The 21,945-nt window shown below is 40.7% G+C and overlaps 1 protein-coding gene across 1 annotated transcript in view; it reads right to left on the bottom strand.

The window, feature by feature from the left end:
* Positions 1 to 21,945, bottom strand: part of EPB41L1 (erythrocyte membrane protein band 4.1 like 1) — a gene marked incomplete in the record, with an annotated part of 2,183,009 nt that overhangs the window by 180,272 nt on the left and 1,980,792 nt on the right.

Raw genomic sequence — 21,945 nt, 5'->3', positions numbered from 1 at the left:
GGACCGGAGTTCCACTGTGGCAACCCCTAACCTGGAAAAGCCGAAAGACAAAGAAGATTTTAAAAGCACACTTAAAGCATACTTGAAAAAACATACTATAAAAATCACATGATACCATCAATAAAAACAGTTAATTCATTAAAAGCACAGGTTTGCACTGTAATACTGGGCCCAGTGAAAATATTGATTTTAGTTTTGGGGGACGTGTCATGAAATTACTTTGCCCTTTAGTTTCTTAAAACAGCTAATTAATTGTACATCCTCCTCTCTAATGTTTTGTTTAAGCACAGTAATTGCCATGAATTTAAAATAATGATTGCAACCTTTGCCTTTAATCAGTCGGTTCATATTTAAACCATGTCTCAAAGATATAGGTGATTTTATAGAGACTTTAAGAAAAATGAAGTATTAGAAAGGGGATATTTAAGTGATATCAGACATTGATTCATTATGTGCGAGTATTGACAAAATGGCTCAGAAGCAATTATGTTTAAAGGAGGAATTTATTTATTTATTTATTTATTTTTTTAAATGGTCGGATAGCAGACTCGTGACTGTTTTTTATTACAGAAGGTTTTAGATTTTTTTTTTTATTTAATGAAATGAGCTTTGACAAGTTAGGGGTGCAGCAGTAAGAAAAAGTGGCTTTTATATATGCATACTTTTTTGTAACACATTGGGAATAAGAAATATTGTCCAGTTTGAATCTGTTTAGGAGTACAGTATGTCTTAGACATTTTGTTAATGATATAATTTTTGTTTGCCGATGTAGCTATTTACAGTGATTTGCTGCTGTTTCAGAATATTATGAAACCAATGATAAATGATTTAGGGCCCAATTCCAAAAGTCTTGCTGTCTGTGTAAGTGATCCCTGTTTTACAGATAGGGTTTGCACCAAAGTAATTCATTTACACTGAGATCAAGCCTTTCAGAGTCAAGGCAAACCTACAATGAGAGCAACTCTTTTGGAATCTGGCCCTTAATTTTACTTCTAATTCTAACAGATCAAGTATCATATTACAATGACATTAAATATTAAACAGATGTCTACAGAAACCCTTAAAATAGAATAAGCTATTTCATTATAACAAGTATCCCCAAAGGTCAGCTGTTAATAGTTAGTCAGAATACTTCAGAATAAACTGATTTATACAGTCAGAAAGCTAACAAGCTACATAGACTGAGTGATCTGAGAAGTCCCAGAGATTTATTAGTGAAAGCATTCAGTGAAGTGGATGTCTTAAGTCTTCTTCAGAAGGTCAAGAGAATGAAACAATTGGCTTTAAATTACAAGGAGCAGCTCATAGCATGTTACTAACTATACAAGATACATTTACATAGTATATGCCATTGGAAAAAACATTGTTCTTATGTTAGATCACAGAATAAAATACAGAACTGGTGAAAAAAACAAATATAGTATATAGAAGGGGAGTAACTATTAAAAATATGTTGAATACAAAAATCCCTGACAATATTAAGACCCAAGACATGTATAAGTGTGGTAAATGTTTACGTTTTGAATCTATTACTAATAAAGAGACATAGGTGTGCATCCTAATACTGGCAGGGTGTTTCATTTTCAGTGTTTACGTACTTATTCTTCCACTATGTGATATACCTGGCTCAATGTTGATGTAGTTCACTTTACATCAATACAGAAAGATGCTTAAAAAGACACATTTGGAAGCATAAGAATGAAATTAAAAAGGAATTTTAAATAATGCTTTGCACAGAGAGATATTAAAGACAAGGTTATGATCATTATTTTACATTCATGGCAACTGAGTGAAAGGGTTAAGAGAGAGATAAACCATTGTCATGATAGCTGCATTTATTTTCTGTCTGAAGGTGGTCTTTTATTACTTTCTTAAATTGTTTAAAGGCGTCTTGATTTTTTTTTTTTTTTTTTTTTGCTTCAGAAGGCAAATGGTTCGAGGTGGAAGGCCCAGTCAGAAAAGGCCTTTTCTCCAACAGTAGTTTTAAATGGAGGATAGATCGTGCTAAGACAGCCACCTTGGGAGCTTCTGAGGTTATAGCCGCATTCCTGGATACTAATTATACATTTAAGTACAGGGCAGTAACCTTGTTTTAATGTCAAAGATAAGGGCACTTGGGGGAAGAGTTGCCCTGCTGGGCACACAAAACTAATTTATGTTTTCAAGAAGCTTGCAGTGGTGTCTAATAGTGTCTGTTAAAAATACAAATCAACAGATCCTGTTCTTTGCCAGTTGAAGTTTACTGGTATTCTGAGATGAATGCAGCACCAGAAAATGGAGACTGTATTCGATTTTGGGTAACAGAATATTTTTAGCTATAGATAGTCTTGATGTGAGTGTGAGTTAGGGCTTTAGTAGATGTTGCTCATCCCTCTCTAATATAGATGACAAGCAGGTGGGGTATTTTGTTTAGATGCTTTAATACATTGAAACACATCAGGGTGGATAGCAGCATCATAAAATACAAACAAATCGGCTAACAGACAGACCTAACATGCATACATGCTTACATCTCAACATGTTACTACAAAATGGCAGTCAGACTTGCACGTGCTCAGTATTTATATACTTGTGCAAGCCCTTGGATAGCTTCTTAAAGGTACATACGCACACATTGATTTACATCCTCCCTCTTAAAAAGATTGCCCTTGGTAAAAACAATATTTGAGTTAGATATGCATTATTATATACACTGGAAACAAAACACAATGTTCATGTCCAAGTTGCTTCCTATTAGTTACAGGGTTTAGAGATGCAACCATATCTCTTAACATAACAATCTGGACCAAATTTAGCAACAGGGACAGTCTTCAGTGGATAACTAGTATCAGGAACTTCTGGATTCATCACATGAACAGGAATGTCCACAGAAACTTCCTCTGGAATTGGAACACCAGACAACTCGCTCTGAGATAAAGAGTCTTTCTCACAGGTTATGTGCTGTGGTACAGGATTGGACACAAATCGGTCTCAAATGCTTCTAATTCTGCCTAAAGACTACTCCTTGCGATTCCACAATGTACGATCTCAGGTCTGGGCAAATATTCTTCACGTCACCAATTCGATCATAATCTTTGGACGTTTGCATCCTTACCACTTTTCTTTCTCGTAATGGATTGAGTGGTTTGCTGGTTTTACCATAGTAGGACTAATGGGTTGAACGCTTCATCAACAGATCGTTTTTCACTGACCTGTTGTTTTTAACACATGGAACCAACAATTGATTACTGATTGGTAATGTGGTTCTGGTTTATCTTGACAGAAGTCTCTGAGCAGGTGAACCAAGATGTTTATCACGAGGAATGTTTCTGAGATTCAAGAAATTCAGGAAAACATCACTATTGTCTCATTTTGACTCCTCTGGTAACTGTTTTGCACTTTGAACTGCTTCTGCCTAAAGACTACTCCTTGCGATTCCACAATGTACGATCTCAGGTCTGGGCAAATATTCTTCACGTCACCAATTCGATCATAATCTTTGGACGTTTGCATCCTTACCACTTTTCTTTCTCGTAATGGATTGAGCGGTTTGCTGGTTTTACCATAGTAGGACTAATGGGTTGAACGCTTCATCAACAGATCGTTTTTCACTGACCTGTTGTTTTTAACACATGGAGCCAACAATTGATTACTGATTGGTAATGTGGTTCTGGTTTATCTTGACAGAAGTCTCTGAGCAGGTGAACCAAGATGTTTATCACGAGGAATGTTTCTGAGATTCAAGAGATTCAGGAAAACATCACTATTGTCTCATTTTGACTCCTCTGGTAACTGTTTTGCACTTTGAACTGCACAATCTGCCAAACCATTTGACTGCAGGTACTCAGGACTACTTATGACATGAGTAAAGTTCCATTCTTAGGCAAATATTTTGAATTGTTGGCTTTTAAACTGCGTGCCATTGTCATAGATAACTTTGTGTGGACTAATATGTACTGCAAAATGATGCTTCATCCTAGTAATGACAGTACTAGATGCTACGAAGTAAGTCAATCTCCAACCAAATGGAGTAAGAGTCTACTAACACCAAATAATGTTGACCACTCCACTCGAAGATGTTGGTGGCTACTGTCGACCAATATAGTTCTGGAATCTAGTTTAGCTGAAGTAGTTCCTTCTGTTGATGTGGCTTTGTACTATTACACATGGAACAAGATGAAAGTGCTCTCTCAATGTCTTGTGCCTCAGAAGGCCAAAATACTAGTCCTCTCGCCCTTCTTTTGGTACATTCAGTTCCTGGGTGACCACGATGCAAGTCAGCAATGTACTGTTGTTGCAAGGACTTTGGAATAATTACTTTCGGACCTTTCATAATGATACCTTTGTCAGACAAAAATCTCATCTTTGTATGGAAAATGAGGTTGCACTTCTTGAGGTAAACTAGATTGCTTTGATGGCCAGCCTTGATTGATAAAGTGATTAAGCCTTTGTTAAACTGGATCGGTGGCTGTGTGATCTTTCAGCTCATCAAGACGTGTGGAAGAAAAAGTTCTCACTTTGACTTTAAAATCAAGGTTCTCATTCTTATGCTGTTCTATGGTGTTCTGGAGCGATCTGGATAATATATCAGCAAGATAAAGAAGTTTGCCTTACTTGAAGACAAAATTGAAATTATACTTTTTCAATCTCACCATCATACATTGCAGTCAGGCTGGAGCTGAAAGCATAGGATTTCCCAAGATAGTGACTAGAGGTTGGTGGTATGTTTCAATCCAGATAGGTCTACAATAAACATAATCATGGAACTTCAAACATGCAAACACAATTGCCATAAGTTCTTTCTCGATCTGAGCATACTGTACTTCAGTTTGGGTAAGAGTTCTCAAAATGCATAGGCAACAGGTTGATCCTCATGTAGAATGACTGCACCAAGATCAAAGCATCACACGAAAGTGTAACTGGTTTGTGAACATCACAGTATCTGGGAGTTGGTGGACTAGCAATTCTCTGTTTCAGGACATCAAATGCTTGCTGGTGCTGCTCTAACCAAGACCGGGACACATCATTACGTGTCAGCTGTCTAAGCGGTGCTGAAAGTTGGCTCAAGTCTGGAATAAACTTGCCTAGACAGTTAACCATGCCAAAAAAATGCTGCAGGACTTTAACATTGTCTGGAGCTGACATCTTGAGAAAGGGTCTAGTCGTAAGCCTGTACTAGTAAATAAATGACCAACATAAATAACCTCTTGTAGCCTGAATTTGCATTTTTTTGGGTTGAACATGAGATTCACTTGACGTGCCATTTCTAGAACTTTTTTGAGGTTTCTGTCATGTTCTGCTTCACCATTACCTCCAACTAGTATGTTGTCTACTATGATAGCACAAGGATACCCAGGAAAAAAATGTTCCATTACATGTTGAAAGACTTCACTTTCAGAATTTATCCTAAATGGCATTCTCAAAAATCTGTACCTGCCAAATGGAGTACTGAATGTAGTGAGCAATGAGGATTTTTTGTCAAGCTGAATTTGCTAAAATGAACTCCTTGCACCTAAGACAGAGAAAACAGTGGCATTTGGCATCAAGGTTGCGACTTCTTCGACTGTGCGCATTGGACGATGAGGTCTTTTTAGTGCCTTGTTCAAATCTCGTGGAGCAATACATATTTGGAAGTCATCTGTGCTTTTCTTATGAGCTACCACCATGGAAGATACCCACTCAGTTGGAGTTGCAACTGGATAAATCACACCTTGTCGCACCATTTTAACTAACTTGGCTTTGACTCTGTCTTGCATGGCTATTGGAACTTTATGTGCTGGCCTGATAACTGGACTGATCTCTGGGTCTAACTTCATGGAATACACAACTGGAACTTTGCCTAGTTTGTCTTCGAACAGAACAGCACAGGTGGAAAAAATGTACTGGGCAAAATTAGGGTAGTGGTCTTTTAAGCTAACATGGTGGAATTACTTATTAAATGAAAGCAGTCCCATTTTCAAACTGTCTCTGAGCCCTAATAATGACTGGACGTGCCTCTTGAACACATAAAATAATAAGTCGTAACATCTTCAGCAGTGTAACATGAAAGCACAACTGAGCCTTCAGTTTGAATTTCTTCATCTCCATAAGCAACAAGCTTCGCACACCTTGCCAAATCAAGCCTTTCACCATTACACACCCTAGCAAATGTTTCTGCTGACATAACATTGCACATGGAACCTGTATCAACTTTGAGCTCTGTGGATTTGGCATTTATCCAAACAGTACAAAATACTTCATTCTTTGCCCTTAAATCTACTGCATTAACTGTTTCATGAAGCACTGACACAACAACATAAAGAGTAGGGTTGCAGCTTTCTAATTGATCAACTCGTTTCTTAAAATGTTCCCTTTTAATAAAAGAATGTGGGCCTTTTGATTTACAAAATCTTTTGAAATCATTCCACTTATTGCATTTGTGGCATTGTTGACCAAAAGCTAAACATTTCTCCCTTCTACATTCATGACTTCCACCACAATTACAACAGTTGGCAATGCAACTAGGTTGGGGCCCATGCTTTGAGTTTGCTGACTCATTCTTATGCTTCACTGAGACTGTGTAAACTCTGGAATTTGCTGGAAAGTTCTGGGTTTTACCAGTAGGTGTTGCAGGGGCTAGTTGCTGCCATGTACTTGGACTTGTTTCTTTTAACCACGTGCTGCATACTATCAGCATGAGCTTTATCACTGTGCTTTCCAGGGCTGTACTCATTTATAAGCATATCTGTGTCCTTTTTTGTAAGCTCGTACATCTGACAAATTTCAATAGCCTTATGCAAAGTTAAATCACTGTCACAAAGCAAAATCTTTCTTGCAGCATTATCTTTTATACAACATACTAGTCTGTCCTTTATCAATTCATCCCTTAAATCACCAAATCTGCATGTTTTAGCCTTATTTCTCAGGTCAGTTACATATACTGCAAAAGTTTCACCAGACTTTTGAACTCTTGTATAAAATAAGTGCCTTTCCACTGTAACATTCATCAGGGGGGTTACACATTTCTCTAAATTTACATTTTAAGCACTCATGGTCCTCCCTTGATTCAAACGGTACAATATGATATTTTTCCCCCTCTCCTGTATAGATAGCAGGTGCATACATAAATGAACATTCCCTTTCTCTGGCTTCTGACCCAGCTAAATTAAGAATAATAAATGCCTTTGTACTGTCATCTTTATCAGAAAATGCAGCCCGTATGAAAATATTGTACTCTTGCTCAAACATTCTCCAGTTCTCAGCAATATTACTGTCAAACACAAGTGCACTGCATTTCCGAAATCTGTCTGCCATGCCCACAAAGTATACACAAACACACTGAAAATATGGCCCTTGTAATTATATACAAACAAACTGTTCTGTGAGCTTATAATAACATTCAAATGCACAATAAACTCTTCGAAATACTGTAGTTTGCAAAATATGCTCTGCAATGGCTGTATTCTGTGAAATATACTGTAATACTGCACAAACGTGAACACATTATACACTTCTGATAACTCGGATATCTTTAATTAATAGGAAAAATCTGTGCTTAGTGAAAATGCGGTCGTTTCCTCTTAGTTTATTTGTTTGACTTTATTTTAAACATTTTCCATAGCAATTCGAATAATTTTTTCAACATCATACATATCGGTTAATGCAAATATCGTTTAGAATGTTCTGTATGCCTTGTTTCATATATTGCAAATAAGAAATACTGCTGAGCAAGTTTTAATATCTGAAATTTGTTTATAATCTGTTTTGCAAAGTGTGCACATTGTAGGGATGATTCACTCCTCTATATTCCTCCAGTACCAACAAGTGCTTTAAGTCATTTTAGCCAAGCCACCTCTAACTTCATGTCCTTTAGACAATGCACTTCTGACACCATGTCACTCATCCCTCTCTAACATAGATGACAAGAAGGTGGGGTATTTCATTTAGATGCTTTAATATATAGAAACACATCAGGATGGATAGCAGCATCATAAAATACAAACAAACTGGCTAGCAGACAGACCTTACATACATACATGCTTACATCTCAACAGTTTACTACAAAATGGCAGTCAAACTTGCACGTGCTCAGTATTTATACAGTTGTGCAAGCCCTTGGATGGCTTCTTAAAGGTACATGCACACACATTGAGCTACAGTAGTGACAGCACCTGAATGTGCAATAAAGGAGGGGAAGAACTAGTTATTTCTGTTTGGTGATGTTAAGAATGATATTCCCATTTTGGCCAGTTATTAGTAACAGTAACATAGTAAGAACTTTCTTTTCTGTGGAAATGACCATAACATCTACATTAAATAACATTAATGTGTCAAAATTGTGCGTCAGGGCTGGTAGCTCGGCACATAAAAATCCACTACCAAACATTAGCGGACCGGAGTTCTGCTGTGGCGACCCCTAACCGGGATAAGCCGAAAGACACAACAACAATGTGTCAAAATATTGCTATTATTTATTATTTCCCCTGTTGCAGGCTGTTGCCCCCTTAGCAAAGGTCAATCATTTATCAATGCGTTCTACTGTTTTATTTTCTAAGATAAAGAAACACATTACAAACAGGAAACCAGCCCATCACAAACAATATGTCTGCATGTTTATTTTTTATTCACTGAATGGGGATGCCCATCTGTGAAGTCCCATTTTCAGTGAATTCCTAGGGAGTAATGCTCTAAGGCATAGTACAAACACAAGGAAAATAAAAAAATAATGCATACAAAAACATGTTTGTTTTAGATCAGCAGATCCTGTTTGGGCATCCTGCAGACTACTACAGTACCACAAACAAGAGAGAGAGACTTTTTGTGCTAACTGCAAGTACTTTTGGCTTAAACTGTCCATTCTTTGCTGTTTTTGATAGTTTTTATTAACCACACTTCTCAAGAAAGCTTTAAAAGAAGACTAGCTACTTACTCCACTGTTATCTCTGCCTTTAAATCATTTTTCAGTTTGTGCACTTGCCTTGCTTAATTTTAAGAGTTAAATTGCTAATTTTTGCAAAGTTTGAAATTGCATTTACTGTTTAGGGCTACACACTCATGTGTGATAGCCTTTTCTGTGCTTATTTACTGTATTTTTGCATTTCTTAGCCTGTTTTAACCAAAAAACAAAACAAAAAAAAATACTATCTTGTTTGCTCATTTCCCAGCTTTTCTAACTAGTATAGCCAGATTCCAGGCCTTGCTGGTTTCAGGACTTCAGTTTCTGTATTCAGAGCTATTCCAGACCTTGCTGTGATAGAGGGAGGTCCTACTTCTTACTAGTGAGAGTAGTAAGCACTGTACATCCTATATAATGCTAGAGGAGTGGTTTCCAGCTCTGAAAGTGTAATTTTATTGGCCATTTGGGGCTGATTTCTATCCCTTTCAACTTTCTGGCACAAAAACGCATGTTTGTGTGCATTTGAGCTTGTTTTAGATCAGCAGATCCTGTCTGGGCGTCCTGCAGACTACTACAGCACCAGAAACGAGAGAGAGAGAGACTTTGTGTGTGAATTGCAAGTATTTGGCTTAAACTGCCCTTTTTATTTTGTTGTTTCTGATTGTTTTTGTTAACTGCACTTCTCAATTTTATTTATTTATTTATTTATTTATATTTGTTGACCGGGAGTGTCCGACTGGACATAGGTCCATTTTCAGCAGAGGCCTGGGGAGAAAAGCTCCACAGTTAAAATAAACAGACAGTAGTTACATTGGATTACACAGCGATTAACAATTTACATAGCAATTACTTACAACATATTTACAGATGAAGAACATAGTACATCAGTAGACAACTAGAATCTTTATCTGTGAAGTACATAACAGACATTAACAAATGTTACTATAGGAAGTTCCTGCTGTATAATAAGTACTAGGCTTATGAGCATCTGAGCTTGCTATAATCAAGGTAGTTAGTGGAGTGGAAAGAAAGGTAGCGGTTGGATGGGGTGGGTGATATTAGAGTGGGAGTTGCAAGGGCATTGCCAGCATGTTTTTAGTTGTGCTTTTAATAAAGTTTTGAAGTGGGTGCATGATGGTATGGAAGTAATTGTGGGTGGGAGGGAGTTCCATAATTTAGCTATGGTGCAAGAGAATAGTGCTTCACCAGCAGAGTTATTGGCTTTAGTGATCTGCAAGTGATTTTTGTTGCTGAATCTTAGTGGTCTAGTGGTGCGATAGGGTTGGAGTAGATTCTGGAGGGATGGGACATTTAGTGGATGGTTTACTAGTTTGTGGGCGAGTGAGAGTTGATACCATTGAAGGAGGTGAGGGAGTTCAAGCCAGCCCAGTTCAACAAGAAAGCTTTAAAAGTAGACTAGCTGCTTACTCTACTGTTATTTCTGCTTTAAATCATTTTTCAGTTTGTGCACTTGCCTTACTTAACTTTAAAAGTTAAATTGCTAATTTTTGCAAAGCTTTAAATTGCATTTACTGTTTAGGGCTACACACGCAAGCCTTTTCTATGCTTACTTACTGTATTTTGGCATTTCTTAACCTGTTTTAACCAAAAAAAAAAAACAAAACAAAAAAATACTATCTTGTTTGCTCCTTTCCCGCATTTTCTAACTAGTATAGTCCAGATACCAGGCCTTGCTGGTTTCAGAACTTCAGTTTCTGTATTCAGAGCTATTCCAGAACTTGCTGTGGTACAGGGAGGTCCTACTGCTTACTAGTGAGAGTAGTAAGCATTGTACAGCCTATCTAATGCTAGAGGAGTGGTTTCCAGCTCTGAAAGTGTAATTTTATTGGCCATTTGAGGCTGATTTCTATCCCTTTCAACTTTCTGGCTTAAAAATGTGTGTTTGCGCGATTTTGCGCATCGCGCAGCACCACAGGGCTAAAGTTAAACTATTCCCGGTGCCAGAAAGTCTGCTCTTCAAATTTTTCCTTAGAACTAGCTGATTTCTCAGTAGTAGCACTAAAATCTGAATCCCTGTGAGTAGCACTCAATCTATAACCTGCAGGAAAGCACTAGGAAGCCTTAAACTGATAAAAGTACTCAACTCTCCTTGTATATAAGGAGAAAGTAATCATAGGTGCTAAACAGCCTATAATTGCAAAGTACCTTATCAAGGCAAGGGAAAACTGCTCTTGTACTCTACAAAAGAAACACCAAACCAGACATGTCCAAGGGTCAGCTTCCGGTGATTTCTTCAGTCCACCTTGTGAACCTGGGCATACTGGGGCAATGCAGCAATTGTCTCATGTACAAAGACAACCCTCTCTTCCTACCACCCAATACTACAACCTGTGAGAGATGGACTTGCATAGCCAAACTAGAAGCAAAGCTCTCTCCAACCAAGATTGAGCTAGACAGTCAAGAGGAGAAGGTTACCACCTGCACTATACCTCAAGCAACACATAGACCTTTAAAGACCACATCACAAACTCCCACACATAGTAACACTAAGCCCACATATGCGGAGGCCCTTAACATTAAAATGCCCAAGCAACAAGGACCTCTGAAGCTGATGTGCAAACACCTATCACAACCAAAGTAACACTTAGCACAAAACACCAGTGTGCCACCCAACAACAGCCCCTCAGGTGAAACAACGTACCCAGCACCTTAGTCATAGGTGAATCCATAGTCAGGCACACTGTCCCACTCACCAGGCTGGACAAGGAGAAGATTACCTTCAGCTGCCTGTCGGGAGCCAGGACACGTCACATAACGCATGCACTCAAGTCACTCCACAACAAGTACAAATATGACTCTGTCATTGTCCATGCTGGTGTGAATGACTTGAGACGTACCTCCCTGGACTACATGAAAAGAGACATGGAAGAGGTCTTGCATCATGTGGCCCAGGCAGGTAGGACCCTAGCCCTGAGTAGCATCCTGCCTTCACCCAGAATGATACCAAAGTATAAAGACAAAATGATTGACTTCAACAATTGGCTATGTTTCTGGTGTCATTCAAAGGGGATCCAGTATCTGTCTGCCTGGGATGACATGATCGACAAACCACGACGCTTTGCCAGAGATGGTCTGCACCTGTTGCCCCTGGGATTTACTTTACTGGCTAAGGCTCTTGCCATCCCCAGAGTGCCTTTTTTAGGCAAGGCTCAAATGACAAAACAACCACCGTAACATAAAAACATGCAAAAATCTGAAGGTTATGCTATTCAATGCTAGAAGTCTAAATCTCAAAATGCACTCTCTAGAGGTACTCCTAAAATGGAGAACATTGATATCTGTGCAGTAACTGAGACCTGGTTCAAGGCTTCAGAGAGCACCCTTGCAATGCCAGGCTACAACTCTTGCCACACTTTTTGGCCACCAAACCAGGACCGAAACACTAAAGATGGTGGAGTGTCCATATTCACCAAGGATATTCACACCTCAAGGCTAGTTGTCCAACACAATGCGTTTGAAATATTACAGGTGCAACTAATATTAGGTAAGACTGCAATCCAAATTGTAGCTTGCTAACAGATCCCCCACCATGCTCCAAGATTCTCACTACACCTTTTTAAACATACTGGAAAATATTAAGATGCAACCTAACACCCTAATACTGGGTGATTTCCACTACCCTGCCATAAATTGGGAAAACTACTCGGGTACCAACGCCTTTGCCCAATGGTTCTTGGAATTCATAAATTCCACTGCCCTGGATCAACTAATCCATAGTCCAACCAGGGGCTCAAATATCCTTGACCTGGTCGTTACCAACATAGGAGATCGATGCTCCACACCAGCGGTCATCCCCTCACTGGTTAGGTCTGACCATAAGCTAATCACCCTTGACGGCCACATCCCACCCCCACGCCCCAGTAGGGAAACCTCCATAAAAAAACCTCTCCACAGCCAACTTCATGCTACTCAAGTCAGAAGTGATAAACTTCATGACACCCATGCAGATGGGAACTGAAAGTTCGACTGCTGAATCCTACACTAAGGCACTGTATGAGCATATCCACTCGTGCATAAATCGTGCCATTCCAAATAGAACCAAAATGCTCTCCTCCAAAAAAAGGAAGCCAATCATCTGGTCCTCTGCCATAAAGAAGTTATACAACAGAAGGAAGAAACTGTTACAGAAAAAAAGAAAAATCCGAGGATACAAAACTCCCTTACCAGCCTCAGTAAGAAGCTGAGGTTCCTCATAAAATACTCCAAAGCTAGTTATGAAAATAAAATTGCCAAAGATTCTAAGGACAACCACAAGACTTTCTACAGTTACGTCAAGAATCTAAATGGCAAAACTCAGATATGCTCTGAGCTGTAACAGAATGACACTAAATATACTGATCCCAAACATATTGCCAATATCCTAGAAGATGGATTCAGTGCCAATTTCATCCCCCTCTCACCCCCTAAAGGGAGCATCTCAATACCAAAAGATTGCCAAATGCCGGTAATCATGGCCACACAGGTAAAAAATGCACTCGCCAAAGCTAAGAATACAGCATCCATGGGACCAGACGACATCCCGGGCTGTGTACTGCATGAACTACAAAATGAACTGGCACCTCACCTAAGTGTCGTGTTTAATCATAGCCTCACCTCAGGATTTGTGCCCAATGAGTGGCACACAGCTAATGTTATCCCACTCCACAAAATGGGTTCCACCTTGGACCCCGGGAACTATCGTCCCATCAGCCTAACGAGCTTGATCTGCAAAGCCATGGAACGCATTATCATGGAACTTATAAACAAAGACATTGGCAACCTTCAAACACTGGACCCCGTCCAGTTTGGTTTTGTGAAGGGCTGATTTGTCTCCTCAACCTGATTGACTTCTTTGAATCAGTCTCCAGAGCCGTGGGCGAGGGTAAGATGGTCCACACAGCCTATCTGGACCTCGCCAAGGCCTTCGACACCATCCCCTACTCTGGAATAATAAATAAACTTATTAAGCTGGGCATTAATCCCTACGTCACTCGATGGGTTGCCAACTGGCTTACTGACAGTACCCACACTGTAAAAGTAGCCAACTCCAAATCCAGCTCCAGAAAAGTGACAAGAGGAGTACATCAGGGTTCAGTCCTGGGACCACTCTTCTTTGGCATCTACTTCTCTGAAGTACAGGCCAACATCAAGGGACTCTGGCTAACAAAGTTCGCAGACTGCAAACTGGGAGCCATTATTGAATCCACAAATTATGTGGACATCCTACAAAAGGGCCTTACAGAGACAGATGCTTGGTGCTAGAGCCATGGGCTCAAGCTCAATGCCGAAAAATGTATAGTTATCCCCTTTGGGAAAAAACATGTACCCATTAATTACTACATAAGTGGCAGTACACTAAACACCAAAAGTGTGATAAGGGACCTAGGGACACAGGTGGACAATGGTCTCACCTTCGATAACCACATCGCCACAATAGTCAGGAAATCTTTCTATGTGGCTCATCTCAATACTAAGGGCTTTTCATCCAGCAAAAAGGAGGTCATTGTCCCTCTGTACTCATCCCTCATTAGACCCATTATAGAGTACAACACCCTGTTTGGTATGTACCTCACAAGACATCTGCAACAGCTGGAAAGGCCCCAGAAATACCTCACTAAAAGAATCACAGGCCTAAAGCAGATGCCCTATGCTGACTGTCTAAAAAACTCCAGCTATACTCTGTCGCATACCGTCTACTCAGAGGCGATCTCTGCTTAACATACAAGGCCATGTCAAACCCAGAGCTGTTGGACATGCTACACTTAAAGAAATCCCAATCCCTCAGAGCCACATGCTCCAGGGATCTAAACCTGGTCATCCCAATGAACAAAACATGCTGGAGAGATAGATGCCTGTCCCAAAGACTCCCCATTCTCTGGAATAGACTGCCCATACATGTCAAGCAGAGCGCCTCTTTGGCCCTCTTCAAATGGAACCTTGACGACTGGATGGGAGATAGGAAATTCACCCCAGGGATCACGTCAGTCACCCTGCTAGACAGGGGACCAGGGAAGTAAAATTCCTGGAAAAATGGCCGGGGAAATGTTATGGCTAGGCTTGTATAGGCCCTAGGGCCAATAGCCTAGTACCAACCTATGAACCTGTGAACCTATAATATATAGGAAATAACACACATGAGTAATGGGATAAACACAAGTATCCAGTATGCTACAGAATTATACAGGAAAGGTTTCCATTTGTGTGATTGATGACCAGTTGATTAGGTTGTAACTGCCTGGATATAACTGGTGATAATGACATCTAAGAGGGGGTATAACACAGACAGGCACAGTGAGAACACTGTTTGTGCAAGACTGCAAGGTGCTCTTTCTGGGGAGTTACACTATTCTTCACTGGTGTGTGACTGTGGATTTGGTATATATGATTTCAAGGTGGGTTTTCCCTCTGTAAAAATGCTCATTTTAATCTCTTCAGGTAGAGTTTAGCTGTACTGTGGTCTCAATCAGAAGTGAGTGAATATTTTTCAAGCAAATGTGTCTCCAGCTTAGAAAAAGCATCAACATTCAAGCGAGTTCATCTGCCATTTCCACGGTACAGACGGAAAATGCCTGATTATGTCACAGATTACCTGGGTTTGATCTGTAGCCCAGACAATGAAAGAGCTGGGAGGGAAAGGAGTATTTAAACAATGTCTGCTTATCTCTGGCAACCAACAGGACCCAGATTCAGTTGTCTGAGTATCACTTGAAAAGGACATGACCAGTACAACAGTGGTGTCCACAAGTAGACAACAAACAGGAAATGAGCACAGCTTGGATTCCAACTTCCTTCGGTTTATCTCATGCTGTGCATTCTTGGAGTGGTGACTCACCAAAAGTTCCCCTTAGTAATGTTCATTTTTACAGTCTTCTCCCAGTTCTATATTTGAGGCAAGGAGCAGCCAGAAATGCCTTGCCCTTTGGCAGCAATAGAGAACAGATTTAAGTTAGTGGCAGTGACAACGGTTAGAGACTTAGTACAAGGTGCCAAACCACAACAGTTGTAGCAGAACTCTGGTGGTCATGCTTCAGTATCTGATGACCACAAATGGACTGTGCAAGTTTGAGAGTCTTAATGCCTTTCTTCTGTATGGTGAATGCAAGCATTTTTATGTGATAACTGCAACAAGGAAATCAGGAAGGAGTGAGTAACAAGAACTGGGGTGTGGCAGTCTGGATTCCCTTTAACTCTAGTGCAGTGCAAGAGAAGATACTACCACTCAAATTCTGATTTAAATTCAGGACATTATGGAGCTTGGCAGTAAAACTTCAACAGACACCCACGCGCGCGCGCACACACACACACACACACACACACACACACAAATAAAAAGAAACATTAAAAAGAAATAACGCACTAGGCAAAACTATAAAAGAGGGTTCATCTGGGCTTATAAATGTCCTGTTAGAACACAGAAAAAAAAAACAGGTTAAATAAAATGAACAGAAATCTATAATTCATCAAAGTTAAAAGCAAATTTGAGCAGATGCAATATAAAGGGCTTTATAAATGTTGATAGCACTTGGGAGTATCTAAGCCACTGGAGAAGGAGGTTTCAGAGGAGAGGAACCAGACAGCAAAAGACAAATTTCCAACGTCTGTAAATGACCATAGGAACCCCCAAGTGGCCCTGGGAAGATGAACACTGGGGCCTACCACTGCAGTAGGGTACTAAAGGCTCCTTAAAATAAGAGGGACCAAAGTCACAAAGGGCTAAACAAACTTACAATAGGACTAGGATCAAATAGGTAACTAGTGTAGACTTCACAGAATAGGGAGTAATGTGATGCTTATATGAGGCACCAGTTAGGGACCACGCTGCAGAATTCCAGCCAAACTGCAGATGATTTACCTCATTGTCAGGAAGCCCTAGGTAAAGAGAATTACAGTAATCAAGGTGTGAAGGTACCAAGGCATGGACTATCACATAAATGTCCTTTGGAGGAAGAAGGTGCTTTGTGCAAGACATGTTATGAAGATGGAAACATAACATTTTCACAGAAAATTCCAACTGGTCCCTCAGTGTCAATCTGTCACTGAAAATGACACCAAGATTTTTCTCCTTCTTCACAGAAGTCATCCTATCACAACTAAAGACAGCAACAGCCTAAAAGTTAGAAAATTAGATTCTATCATGTGGCTTGTAAAGCAACAACAATAGTCTTGGATGTATTGAACCTTGGTGTTCAATACTCATCCAGTTCTAGAAGTCTTCTCAATCTTCACCTAATGAATCTACCACAGACAAGGTATCCTGTGTAAAAGAGAGGTAATTCATCAGCATAGCAGTGACACCGATAAGCCTCTTTCTTTGTTTCTTTCTTTCTGTGATAAGCTTAGTCAATGGTAGCATGTACAAGAACAGTATGGGGCCCAGTATGGAACTCTCTGGAACTCCAGATGTAAAAGCATAAACAGATGAACAGTCTGTCCTCAAAACAACCTGCTGGGTACATCCTGGTAGGAAGGAGGTAAGCCATTTGAGGACTGTATTTGTAGCTCCACAGTAGGTTCCCAACTGATCAAGGAGAATTTTTTCTTCTGTCTCATATGAGAAGAAATAGAGGAGAATGTAAACAGTGTAAAACTAGTAATCCCTCACCATTAGGAGGTTGATCTTGGTGCTGCATCTGGTACAGAAACAAGGCTGGAATGCAGCAAGTACATCGTGTTCCCTGAGAAGAGATTCCATCTTCAATAGCTTCATCAGTAACTGAAAGGTTGGAGAGATAGGGTGATAATTATCCAACTCACCAGTAACTGAAAGGTTGGAGAGATAGGGTGATAATTATCCAACTCACCAGTAGCTGAAAGGTTGGAGAGATAGGGTGATAATTATCCAACTCACCAGTAGCTGAAAGGTTGGAGAGATAGGGTGATAATTATCCAACTCACCAGTAACCGAAAGGTTGGAGAGATAGGGTGACAGTTATTCAACTCACCAGGAGTTAAATTATATTTCTTCAAATATGATGTAACCACAGCCTCCATTAAATCAGCTTAGGGGGAAAAAAAACAGGCAGTGACAGTTTGGTAAATCACTAGCCCAAACAAATCACCATAAGGAAAAAAATCAGCTGATATTATGCTTGTTGCCTTTACTTAACTGGGTATCTATGGTAATTATTAAGTGTATATCATTTCTATTTTAATATGCTGCTGTATTCAGGCAGTGTTTTTCTTTTGTGCAAAACAACTTCTGATTTACCTCATATATGTGATTTGACTCCTGGCCCACAGTGGCTGATGTCTATTGCTATTGTGACCATTTTTGCTTCAGGCTTTCACTTCCTGTCTCTTCCAACAGTACTTCATTTTCTGCTTCTGGACTTTATTTGCATGAGTGTGTGAGATTTGACTCCTGGCTTAGAGTGTTTGATTTCTGTTGCTGTGGTGACCATTTCTGCTTTATGATTTCACTTTGTATAACTTAGAATACTGCTTCATTTTCTATTTCTGAACTTTATTATTTCAGTTTCTGAACAATACTATATTTTACCTTAGGAGGAGTCCAAGAAATAAGGAGATAGTGAGAAATTTGGAAGCAGACCCTTAAGGAGAATAACAACTACCATACAGAACATTATACTCATAAAGTTGTAGAAAGTATTCAAAGAACTAAAAAAAAACAATATGAGAACAGAGAAAGGAATTTCTTTCCAACAGGGATAACTGCAAGTAGGGGTACAGAACTTAGACAGAGGGGGTTGGATTTTACTGGACAAAACTGGCAAAGAAACCCAGTTACTTGGAGCAAATAACTAGAGAATGAAACGTAATTTAGTGGGATGCGGCCAAAAAGAAATTTGAACTGCAGCTTAGACACTGGCTTCCCTATCTGGGATTGATATAGGTTAGGTTCATAGGTTCATAGGTTCATACTAGGCTATCTGCCCTAGGGCATTTATAAGCCTAGCCAGAGTATGTTTGGCTTTCGCCACCCATTTTAAATTAATTTTGCTATGCCCTTTTTCGAGGTTAGTATACTGTGCCTCTGTCTAACAGTGACACAGAAGTGATACCCGGGGTAAACCTATGATCTCCCATCCACTCATCAAGATTCCTCTTGAAGAGAGTCAATGAGGGACTCTGCCTAACCTGGACTGGAATTTTATTCCATAGTGAAGGGAGCCTCTGGGTTATGAATCTGTCCCTCCAGCATGTCCTATTTATTTCAGTGCTGAGGTTCAAGTCTCTCGAGCGTGTAGCTCGATGGGATTTGGATTTTTTGAGGTGCAGCATGTCCCTTAATTCCGGTTGGACATGGCCTTATACGTCAGGCGCCGGTCACCTCTGAGCAGGCGGTATGCCACTGAGTAGAGCTGGAGTTTCTTTAACCGGTAGCATATGGCATCTGTTTGAGCCCTTTGATCCTCTTGGTGAGGTACTTTTGGGGTCTTTCCAGTTGCTGCAGGTGTTTGGTAAGGTACATCCCAAAAGGGGCATTGTACTCGATTATGGGCCTGATGAGGGATGAGTAAAGAGGCACGATGACCTCTCCTAATCTAGATGTGAATCCCTTCATGATTAGGTGGGCTATATAAAATGTTTTTCTAACCACTTTGGCCACGTGGTTGTCAAATGAGAGATTGCTATCAACTTGGGTCCCCAGGTCCCTAATGACTTCTTCTGTACTTAATGGATTACCACCTATGTGGTAATTTGTGGGCACTTTGTTTTTGCCAAAGGGGATGACTATACACTTTTGGCATTTAGCTTGAGACCATGGCTCTGGCACCAGTTGTCTGTTTCTATGAGGCCCTTTTGGAGGATGCTTGTGTCGGCTGGAGAGTCGATTATGGCGCCCAGTTTGCAGTCATCTGCGAACTTGGTCAGCCACAGTCCTTCCGTGTTGGCCTGTACCTCCGAAAATATATACCAAACAAGAGAGGTCCCAGGACTGAGCCTTGTGGGACACCACTTGTAACTGGTTTGGAGTCTGACATGGCTCCAGCAATTCTAACCATGTGGGTTCTGTCCTTGAGCCAGTTTGCAACCCATCTAGTGACATAGGGGTTTATATTTAAGCTGGTGAGCTTATCTATAATGCCTGAGTGGGGTATTGTATCGAAGGCTTTTGCGAGGTCCAGATAGGCTGTGTGGACCACCTTCCCTTCGTCAATGGCCTTGGTGACTGTTTCAAAAAAGTCAACCAGGTTTAAGAGGCAGGATCTGCCCTTAACAAAGCCAAACTGGGTAGGATCCAGTGTCTTTAGGTCCCCAATATCTTTATTTATGAGGTCCATGATGATCCTTTCCATAGCTTTGCAGACCAAACTAGTCAGGCTTATGGGGCGATAGTTTCCAGGGTCCGTTAAGGCACCACCTTTGTGGAGAGGGACCACTGTTGCTGTACGCCACTCTTTGGGTACATATCCTGTAGTAAGGCTGAGATTGAACAGTAGTTTTATGTTTGGGTTTAGCTCTTCTTGGAGTTCATGTAGGACGCAGCCTGGGACACCGTCTGGTCCCATTGATGCTGTGTTTTTTGCTTTGGAGAGGGCAGCTCTCACCTGAGCATCTGAGATGTCAGGGGGGCAGCAATCTGCTGGGATAGATAATTGCCCTTTTGGTGGGGGGGGGGGGAGAAGTTTGCGCTGAACCTGTCAGCTAGGATGTTGGCAATGTCTGTGGGATCAGTGTATTTTTGTCATTTTGGACTAATTCTGAGCATATCTGGGAATTCCCACCCAGGTTCCTAACATAACTAAAGAAAGCCTTGTGATTATCTTTAGTGTCCTGTGCAATTTTTCTCTCGAAGCTGGCCTTTGACGATTTTATGAGTGCCCTTAATTTTGTGCTAATACTGATCAGAGATGTCTTCTTTTTTGGGATTTTGCTCTATCATGTAGTAGCTTTCTCCTTCTATTGTATAGTTTGTTTATGGCTGGGGTCCACCAGACAGGTCGTCTGCCTTTGGAGGATTGGGTCTTGGTTTTATTTGGGATTGCATGATCCATGCATTCCTGAAGGTGTTCATAGAATGCATTTATAAAGGATTCTGCGGTCTGGGCCGTATTTTCCACAGGCCCGGGGCTTTGAAGGATTCCACCTTGGTTTTGAGGAGTGTGAAATTTGCTTTAGAGAAGTTTTTCACTGTGGTTTTCTGGGCAGGGGGTGGGGTCGGGATGTGAATCTCCAGTGAGATCAGTTTATGGTCTGATCTTACCAGTGAGGGATACACTTCTGGTCTGGAGCATAGAGTCCCCATGTTGGTGATGATCAGGTCCAGTATGTTTTCCCCTCTTGTGGGAGTGGTAACAAGTTGTTCCATAGCATTTGAGTTTATGAATTCTAGGAACCTTTGGGCAAGGGTGTTGGAGCTAGAGTAATGCTCCCAATCTATGTTTGGGTAGTTGAAGTCGCCCAGTATAATCGTGTTTGAAGAGACCTTCATATTTTCCAGTGTTTTCAGGAAGGCCGAGTGGGGTTCCTGGGTTTGGGAGGGTGGTCTGTAGCAGGCTATAAACTGGAAGGCAGTTTTACCCACTGTTAGTTGCACATGGATAGTCTCTGATGCTTCGTGCTTTGCCACCAACCTGGAGGTGTGGGTATCTTTGATGAATATCGATACTCCCCCTCCTTTTGTGGTTCGGTCCAAGTTTTGGGGCCGAAAAGCATGGTATGAGGTATAACCTGGTAGTGCTGGGGTGCTCTCGGGAGTCCTGAACCAGGTTTCTGTTACTGCACAGATATCGATGTTCTCCATGCTAAGGAGAGTTTCGTGCGTGCATCTTGAGGTTTAGACTTCTAGCGTTGAGTAGCATTACTCTTAGTTTCTTATCCCTTGTGATACCTATGGAGGTGGGTTTGTCTTTTGAGCCTTGCCTAAAAAGGCACTATGGGGTAGCAAGAGCCTTTGCCAATATCCAAAAGCCCAGGGTGACAGGTGCAAGCCATCCCTAGCAAAGCATCGTGGCTTGTCGTGCATATCATCCCAAGCTGACAGGCATTGGATCCCCTTTGAATGACACCAATACTTAAGCCAATTGTTGAAACTGATCATCTTGTCTTCATATTGTGGCATCATTCTTGGTGAGGGTAAGATGCTACTCAAGGTCAGGGTCATACCGGCCTGGGCTACATGCCCA

The sequence above is a fragment of the Protopterus annectens genome, chromosome 12.part0 (assembly GCF_019279795.1).
Source record: "Protopterus annectens isolate FY-2018-M chromosome 12.part0, PAN1.0, whole genome shotgun sequence".
Lineage (NCBI taxonomy): Eukaryota > Metazoa > Chordata > Ceratodontiformes > Protopteridae > Protopterus > Protopterus annectens.
This window is presented reverse-complemented; position numbering and strand designations above follow the sequence as displayed.